Below are 9,834 nucleotides of genomic sequence, written 5' to 3' on the forward strand. Positions count from 1 at the left end.
AATGCTAGAATGTTATAATAATAACAATAAAAATAATAATAATTTTTTTTTTGCTGTACACATACAATGTGGTGAATCTAACATCTGTAGATGTTAAACTTTGACGGCTTTTGGAAAAGTGCTTATTTTTTATTATTCATTTTTTCTTTATTTTTTTAATTTTCTTTTGTTTGTTTTTGAAACGATCAAACTTGTTTTTGAAGACATTCACATTATCAGAGTTGAATATCTCTCCTGTTTAATTATTCCAATTGTTTACTGTTCTGTTTGTGTAGAAGTTAAATCTGGTAGAATGCGGTAGAATGTGAGAATTGATTTTGCATTTTCTGAGTATGACCTTTTGTTATTGCATATGTAATTATTTTAGGAGGATGATTCCATTTAACTTTATCCATATTTTTACTTATTTTATAAAATTAAATCAAATCACTTCTTGCTCTTCTAATTTTTAAAGTAGTCAAGTTAAATCTTTTTAAAATTTTGTTTTTTTGTAGTAACAATGATTAATAATATTATGCTACTAATATTATACGTTATAATTTAACTGATAATTGTTTAGAAGGCTGCTTCCTATGCAACAAACAGAAGAAGAGTGAAAACGAAAGTGATCTGGATAGCAATCCTGATGAAAAAGGTATTATCACATCTTTAGCTGAGTGGTGTGTTGGAGCACTTCTTTTGTTACTAAGACCGTACTTTCCGTGCATACCATTTTTTTACTTTTTTTAAAATTATAATATATTATATAACTTCTTGTCTCTGTATAGTATGTTTCTTTCTTATGTTTTGATTTTTCATTGTTTCATTCTTATTTACTAACACGTGTCATTATTTACTGAATGAAACTTTAGTTTAAATTTTTTTTTTCAGTTATGTCTAGTGAAGCATTGTAATTCGTCATATGTTACCATATCCCTCTTTAACAGCTGTTAAAGAGGGATATGGTAATGTATTTTATATGCATTTGCAGCATTTTAATGGTGATTGGAATTCATATATTAATTGTATATGAGAATTTTGAAGCATATTACTTCTAGTTTTTGCAGTAAAATGCTGATACTATTTTAATAGTTTTCAATAATTTTTTGTTTAGATGTGGTATTAAAAAATGAAAGCGAAATATCAACGAATGTAGTAATTATTTTAAAAAAATTTATTTTGTCGCCATGTTTATGCAGGTAATATATCAAAAAAAAAATTTTTACGTTTTTATTTATGGACATTTTATTTGTATATTGTGCTTATATTTAACATATGTTATTAACTATTTTATTACTTAAATATAGATTTTATATTTTATGTGTGTGTGTGTCTATATATATATATATATATATATATATATATATATATATATATATATATATATATATATATATATATATATATATATATATATATATATATATATATATATATATATATATATATATACATATATATATATATATATATATATATATATATATATATATATAATATATATATATAAATATATATATATATATATATATATATATGTATATATATATATATATATATATATATATATATATATATATATATATATATATATATATATATATATATATATATATATATAGATATATATATATATATATGTATATACATATATGTATATATATATACATATATATATATATATATATATATATGTATATATATATATATATATATATGTATATAACTATTCATACTTATATACATGTATATATATAATAATATTTATATATATATATATACTCTCCTCCTCCTCCAGATTTCTGAACAGTCTTTATTGACAAAACTTTGTGTAAAAAAATAAAAACTGATAAGTGTTTAGTAATAATATATATAAACACAAAAATATATGAATACCTATAATTTCAGCAGTAGTTATGGCAACGCCTAAAGCTCATCAAACGAAAGATGCAAATTCAAAGATTTCTACTAAATTTTATAACGAGGAGCATTCGAACGTTGTTGTTAGTCTCAAGAGAAGTAAAGATGCAAGATTCGTAAAGATGCTTAGCTGTCGAGAAGAACATTATTTTGTTAGAACATGTGTACAAATATTTTGACATAATTATATTGTTTATTACAACAAATATTGATTTTCTCTAAGTATTTGTGTAATTTAAATTAGTTCATTAATCAATGTTTTATTTTCGTTCATCAGTGTCAAATTTTATTCAAACTTATTTGGACATTACATTTTGTTCAACATTACAAAGAAATAGTTACGCTTTATTTAAAGAAATAGTTACCCTTTAGTTGAAAAAAGTTACACTTAAGTCAAATTAATAGTTTTAATTTGATTGCAAAAGCTTTTTTTTGATTGAAAAGATGAGCACACTTTTTGAATCAAAATCAAAGTTTTTGCAAACAAGTAAAACTAATATTATTTGAGTTATACGTTGGACCAACGTCAACATGCGACGCTCGCCTAACGTCGAAATCCGACGTTGGGCCAACGTTAGCCAACGGTTAGTTGCGACGTCGCGCCGAATATCAAATCCACGTTGGCTCGATGTCGGTTGCCGACCATCGGCCAACGAATTTTTCGACGTTGACGAGACGTTGGGCCAACGTCTATGTGCTATCTGGGTACTCTAGAAGGCATTTTGATAACATCAAATTTATTTTTACCAACAATTTCCTTCATAATTTCCCATGTCTTTTTTAGGTCACCATTAAATTTTTGTATTCGATTAGAATAGTATAAAATTTTGTGTTTTATTTTTATTTTTTCAAATAGGTTTTTTGTATTGCTTGTAAAGGGAAAGGTTTGCTTCGTTTCTATTCGGACAATTTAAATATTTTGTTTTTATTTCTTTTTGTTAAATTGGAAAACTTTTATTATATTGTAGGATAAATAAATTTATAAAGTTAATGTATGCAGAGTTTGTGTTTCTTTGATCACATTCTTGGTAGACAGTTTGCCAATTTGTTGCCGATAGCAAGTCCTCAAATTTTTGAGTAAACGTTTCATCGATACCTCTTTTATAACATAAGATTTTTGAATTATCAATTTTTGTTGAATTTTGAGACAGAGAGAAGTATATTGGAAAGTGATCTGAAATATCTGTTTTTATTATTCCTGATTTTAGAGAAGGATCTTGTATTGAGTTTGTTAATATATTGTCAATAGCAGTAATAGATTTGGAAGTTACCCTGGTAGGTTTGTTGATAATTGGGAAGATATTAAGTTGAAACATGTCGTCAAAGAAATTTTTAGTAATAGCATGCTTGTTGTACATAAAAATATTTATGTTTATATCTCCAATTATAAATAACTTTTTCTGTTCTCTATTTTTTGTAATTTTATGTTTAATATAATTTGAAAATTCACATGTATCACCATCAGGTGGTCTGTAGCACGTAGAAACTAGAAAGTTCTTTGAGGCAGTATTTATAACTTCCATGGTGAAGACCTCACTATTGCCATCAGAGATTGAAATGTCATTTCTTATCTTAGTGTTTAGATCATTCTATATATAATTCACAATTCCTCTTCCTCTTTTGCAAACTGATCTTTCTTTAAAAAATAATTTATAGTTTGGAATTTAGAGGTCAGAGTTTGTTTCTGTTGCTTCGTCAGAGCACCAAGTCTGATCACCAAGGCAGATCATACTGAAAGCATGTTTGCATTCAAGGAGAAAGTTTTTTAATTTGTCTATATTAATAAGTAATCTTCTGATGTTTATGTGTATTACCGTAATGTTATTTATAATGGTTTTTAGTTCAAATTTAAAATTTCTACGTATCAATAGATTCAAAACCTTTGTATAATTTATATTGTTATATAAGGTCACCTCCTAGTCTTCGAATTTCTAAAGTTATTAAATCTAATATTTTTAGTCTCTGATTATATCCCAGATGTCTTAATTCTGGTATTAATTTAGTTGCTCTTATTTGAATTTTTTCAAGTTCTTTGATATCTTTTTTATAATAGGGGTTCCAAGCTTGAAACGCAAACTCCAAATGAGGTTTAACGTACGTGCAATAAAGCATTTTCATTAGGTACTAATCTTCATACCTAAAAGTATTATTTAATATTGCAAGCATATTGTTTGTTTTACTGGCAGCATTCTTTACTTGTCTTTCCCATTTCAAATCCTTGGATATAAAAATACCTAAATCTTTTTCGAGAGTAAATTTTTCAATTTCTTCTAGTTCACCATCATTTTTCATGAAAAAAGAATATCTTTTATTACTCGCATCAAAATGCATTATTTTGCATTTCTCAAAATTCAAACCCAGTTTCCATTCAACACACTATTCATAAAGTTTTTTTATGTCAATTTGAAATGATTTTGAATCAACTTCGGTATAAATAGGAGCAATTATTTTATTGTCATCGGCATACAAACAACATTTATAAGGAAGTTTGCTCGGTAAATCGTTTATGAATATCAAGAAAAGGAATTGGGCCAAATACAGAAGCCTATGGTACTCTACTTAACACATCAACCCAATTTGCCTTGCATTTTCACATCACTACTCATTGTTTCCTTTCTATAAGAATGATTCAATCCATTTAAGAGACATACCAACAATACTGGAAGCATAAACCTTAGCACATAATTTTATGTGTGATACTCTGTCGAATGCTTTTTGAAATTCGGTATGCAAAATATCAATTGGAATACCGTTTAATAATGCACTAGTTAAGGTGTCAAGAAGTTCTAAAAAATTCGTTGTTCAGCTCTTAACTTTCACAAAGCCATGCAGTTCCTTTGGTAATAGCTTGTTTTTTATTGAATGCTTGATTATATTATCAGCGAATATTCTTTCTAATATTTTGCATGGTATTGACGTCAGAGATACGGGTCTGTAATTTGTTGGTTTCAACTTACTCTCTTCTTTCAATATAGGCGTTAAATTAGCTTTCTTCCAAATATCAGGTACAATACCATCTTCTGTTGATTTTTTAAATATTAAATAAAGAGGATATGAAATTGATGAACTGCATTGTTTTAGAACAAAAGGATGTACTAAATCAACTCCAATTGATTTTGATATATTAAAAGCCTTTAATCTTCTTTCTATATCACTTTGTGTTATCTCGACAGCTTCTAATATCGTGTTTAGTTAATATTTTTTAATATTTTTGTTTACATCTTTATCTTCTTCATATACAGAATGGAAATATTTGTTAAATTCTTCAGCAATTGCCATTTGATCAGTAACAATTTTTCCGTCACTGTTCTCGATTGATGTAATTTAGTTTTTTACCGATTTTTTCTCATTAATATACGTATAAAGTAACTTTGGATTTATTTTACAATTATTAACAATCTCCATCTCAAATGACTGAATGTTTTCCGTTATTTCTCAATATAATCGTTTAGAGATTAAAATCGTTTCTGATTTTAATCTCTAAACGATTATATTGAGTTTTATTTGATTCATGTTCCCAATTTGTTGATTTATTTAAAAGCCACATTTTATTTTTTAACTTAACTTTTGATTTTAGAGCAGAAGTCGTCCACTTTTTCTTTTTATTATTAGTTCTTGAGTTTTCAATTACTGGAATATATTCTTGTGACGCATAATTGTAATAAAGTACATTATTACTGTCAATGACAATAAAGTACATTAACACTGTCAATGGCATTGAAGTTTAGACTTTCTAAAATTTCTGTTAATATTTTTATCTTCTCAATGATATTCTTCATGAAGAAAAGAGTAATAATGAAATCAAAAGTTGTTGCTTTTTTCAGAAGTCCCATTGCCTTAGTTCTAGTGTTAGTATCAAAAATCTTATTATTTGAGATGCTCTGAAGAAGATCAATAACCTTCTCCAAACACTGGTTTAATGCCTTAACAGATTTTGCTCGTGCAGTCCATCTTGTTTTTGACAGGTTTACAAGCTGTATTTCAATGTCAATGTCTTCAAGTTTTTCTTTTAAATAACTAAATCCTTTTGTGCTTGATGTGACGAAAACATGCAACTGTTCGAGGACATTAAACAATTCTCGTATTAAAGCATTGACATTGCAGGCATGTTCAAGAGCAGTGTTTGTTCTGTGGTCTTGACAAGGTATGTAAGGTGCATTATGGCCAACTTCTTCTGTTATATACTTGTGTACTCCTTTAAATTGTCTAGACATTGAACTCGCTTAGTCATACGACTGAAAAGCCATCTTTGATGTGTCAATGCCTTCTTTATGTAAAGAAGATAAGATTAGCTCAGCCATCCCTTTTCCAGTTTTATCAGTGCATTCAACGGATTTCAAAAGCCTTTCCCGAATCTCACCGTTTTCACTGGCTGTTCTCACAACTATACACATATCGGTAGTAGTGTCGGCCATCATGGAAAAAAAATTGGAGCTGTTAATTTCATCAATGATCTTACTCTTTAATTCAGTTGCAATTAAACTAATCATTTCATTTTGAGACGATGGACTCGTGTATGTAACTCTATGTGGACGAAGGGCTCTATCTTCAATCCAGGCTTTTAGTGTGGGATTGTGGCGAGAGATAAGATTCACTACTGCAACAAAGTTACCTTGATTAGCACTGTCCGATTCCCTAATCGAAAGCCCTTGGCTTCCTAAAGTCTTGCATGTATCGATAAGAATTTCAACAGTTTCCTATTCTGTACCTCTATTTTTTGCGCTTCTATTAGAGCAAGTCTATTAGATTTATCAATAAGGTGATTTATATGTCCTCTTTTCATAAGAAAGTGACAATATTCACTTAATGCAACTTTATGTGCTTAAGAGGTAAAGTGTGCCTGAAGCTTTCCAAGTTTGTCTTTCCCATAGCTTTTCATCTTGGACTAAGATCTCACCCCAACATTTATCAGAGCATCTTCAGATTTTCCCTTCTTTCCAGCACCCTTGGGCAAAAGGCGCAGACAAAACAAAATGTGGCATCCTTCCGTGGTGCTGTATTCTAAATTTTCAAACTCTTTGTACCACTGGGGATTAAATCTATTTTTACTGTCACTTTGGAAACTAGCAAGTTTTGGTTGGTTTGGCCCTAACTGGATTTTTGATTATCCGTAATTGTATGTGGACGTAAACCTGGATCATGGCCTAATTTTTAAATGATTTAATGTTTATAAAAGTTATCACTTTTAATAAGTGGGATAAGATATAAGAGTCTTGTAATAATAGAATAAGACTAATAATCATATTATATATTCTTATTAGACCTATTACTCCTACAAACCTAATTCCGATCCTACTTTAGTATACTGATAATTGGAAGTAATAACAGGCGCAAAACGTTCATATTAGAGTTTAGCATTTATTTTCTTACACTTTTTGATAAAAAGCTTTATATAAAATTATCATATTAAAAAATGAATCATATCATTTAAAATGCTATCATATCTTTTATACAAAGACAGAAATGTTAAAACCAATTCTTGGAAATAAATATTCACGTTTCGAAGAAGAAAGTATGAAAAAAATGAATAACTGCTTTCAGTCAAACATACAGCATAAACTTGCAGCTGCCATTTTTAATGTTGATAACAAAAAAAGGTAGCGCGAAAAAAACACAACGTGGAAATCAAAAGGGTGCTTCGTTTTTTTTTATTATTTTTTTTAGGTTATTTAGGTGCTCCTAGAAGTCCTTATGGTCTTATCGCGGAGCACCGCGGAAGAGCATTTAACTTGGGTTCACGCCTCCTTCCTTACCAATGTCGCTTATTGAGCTAGAGTCGGCGTCGAGCCTCGGACTTCTGGGTTCTGAGTCAGAACTCTAACCACTGCGCCACGGCTGCTCATAACTTCGAAATGACTTCATGGCTGTTATGACTTCGCCATTTATTTCGTCTTGTGGAAAACAACCTTAAGTCGTTTAATAAACGTAATGTTTATTTGTCCAAGTCAAAAAAGAACTAAATCTTTGATGGATTGTCGCAAACATTTTAATTTTATTTAACTAGAAAATTTTTTTTGATATCATCTCCAATTTTCCAACTGTCCCAACTCGTGACGAGGAAATTTTCAACATTTCTCTTTCTAGAATCTGGGAGGGAAGGACTCCCCCCCCTATCCCCTACAAGGCGACGCCCCTGTATATATGTATATATTATATACAAATATATATAAATATATATATATTTATATATATATATATATATATATATATATATATATATATATATATATAAATATATATACACACATATATATATATATATATATATATATATATATATACATAAATACATATATATATATATATATATACATAAATATATATATATAATAGGTGTATGCATATGAAATCGCTGTTTTTTCTTTGAATTAGAACGTTTGTTTTGGAGATGTTTTATTTATATTTCTTTGAATGTAATTTCCATTTTTTTCTACTACTTTTTGCCAATTTTTTGGTAACTTATGAATTCCATCCCAATAGAATTTCTCAGGTTTAGAAGCTATCCAATCATCGAGCCATTTTTTGACCTCTTCATAATTCGAGAAGTGCTGATCTGCCAAGCCATGTGACATTGATCGGAATAAATAGTAATCTGATGGAGCAAGGTCTGGTGAATACGGCGGGTGGCATAAGACTTCCCATCCGATAGTTTTCAACGCTGTTTGAACAACTTTACAAACATGAGGACGAGCATTGTCATGTTGAAGAATTATTTTATCGTGTCTCTCAGCATATTTGGGTCGTTTTTCTTCTAATGCTTTTCTTAAACGGAATAATTGGAGTCTGTAAAGTGGCCCATCAATTGTTTCTTTAGGTTTTAGCAACTCATAGTATACCACACCAATCTGATCCCACCAAATAGACAGCAAAGCCTTATTTCCATGAATATTCCTCTTTGGTGTTGATTTTACAGGTGCGCCTGGGTCAACATAATGTGTTGTGCGGACTGGATTGTCAAAATAAATCCATTTTTCATCTCCAGTCACTATTCGATGCAAAAAAGACTTTCTTTCAAAACGATTCAATAACATTTCGCATGTCACTAAACGCCTTTCAATATCACGTTCTTTCAATTCATGTGGAACCCATTTTCCTTCCTTTCTTATTTTACCGAGAGCTTGTAAACGTCTTGAAATTGTTGCCTGATCAACATTCAACTCTTCTGCTAATTGTTCTTGGGATTGAGCATCGTCTTCGTCCAATAAACTTTGCAATTCTGAATCTTCAAATTTTTTTAGAGGTTTACCACGTTCCTTGTTGTCAAGATCGAAATCGCCACTTTTAAATCTTCTAAACCAATCTCTGCAAGTTGTTTCAGATAAAGCATGGTCAGAATAAGCTTCTACAAGCAAACGATGACTTTCTGCAGCAGTTTTCTTTAAAATAAAATAGTGAAGTAATACTTCCCGCAAATGCATATTTGAAGGCACAAAGTTGTTCATTCTGAAAGATGTATAAAACTATCTAGATATGAATAAAATCAAATTAAAAACTATGATATTTAAAGCAAATTGAACGTAGTTTCACACACATAATCATCCATACATTAATTTTGTCTTAAAAAGAAAATTAACTTGTCTTATTTTAAACAGCGGTTTCATATGCATACACCTATTACATACCCTTTCAACAGCAGCATTAGTGCCTAGACTACATTAAGAAGTTTCTATTAAAACTTTTAAATTTACATGTGGGATATGTTCTACTTTAAAATGCTAAAAGATTTCTACCCATCTTTTGTCGAGTTCTATTTTCTCATCGTTCCATTTCTTTAGTTTTTCTTCATTTAAATATAAATTTACGCTTCGAATTTCTTCAAAGAGAAAATTGTCATTAATAACAATATCTTTTACTTCCTTCATTACAAATTCGACTGCTGAAGAAACTTCTTTCCATTCAATTTTACTACTTAGAAGGATCCATTTTAAACAATTC

The 9,834-nt window shown here is 29.1% G+C and overlaps 1 long non-coding RNA gene across 1 annotated transcript; it reads left to right on the forward strand.

Moving 5' to 3' along the window:
• The first annotated feature begins 348 nt into the window (after positions 1–348).
• LOC136077631 (uncharacterized) lies at positions 349–2,015 on the forward strand. The gene is made up of 3 exons (XR_010637137.1): positions 349–634; positions 1,094–1,178; positions 1,888–2,015. It is a non-coding gene; the product is annotated as an uncharacterized LOC136077631 (long non-coding RNA).
• The last annotated feature ends 7,819 nt before the right edge of the window (positions 2,016–9,834 follow it).

The sequence above is a fragment of the Hydra vulgaris genome, chromosome 03 (assembly GCF_038396675.1).
Source record: "Hydra vulgaris chromosome 03, alternate assembly HydraT2T_AEP".
Taxonomy (NCBI): Eukaryota; Metazoa; Cnidaria; class Hydrozoa; order Anthoathecata; family Hydridae; genus Hydra; species Hydra vulgaris.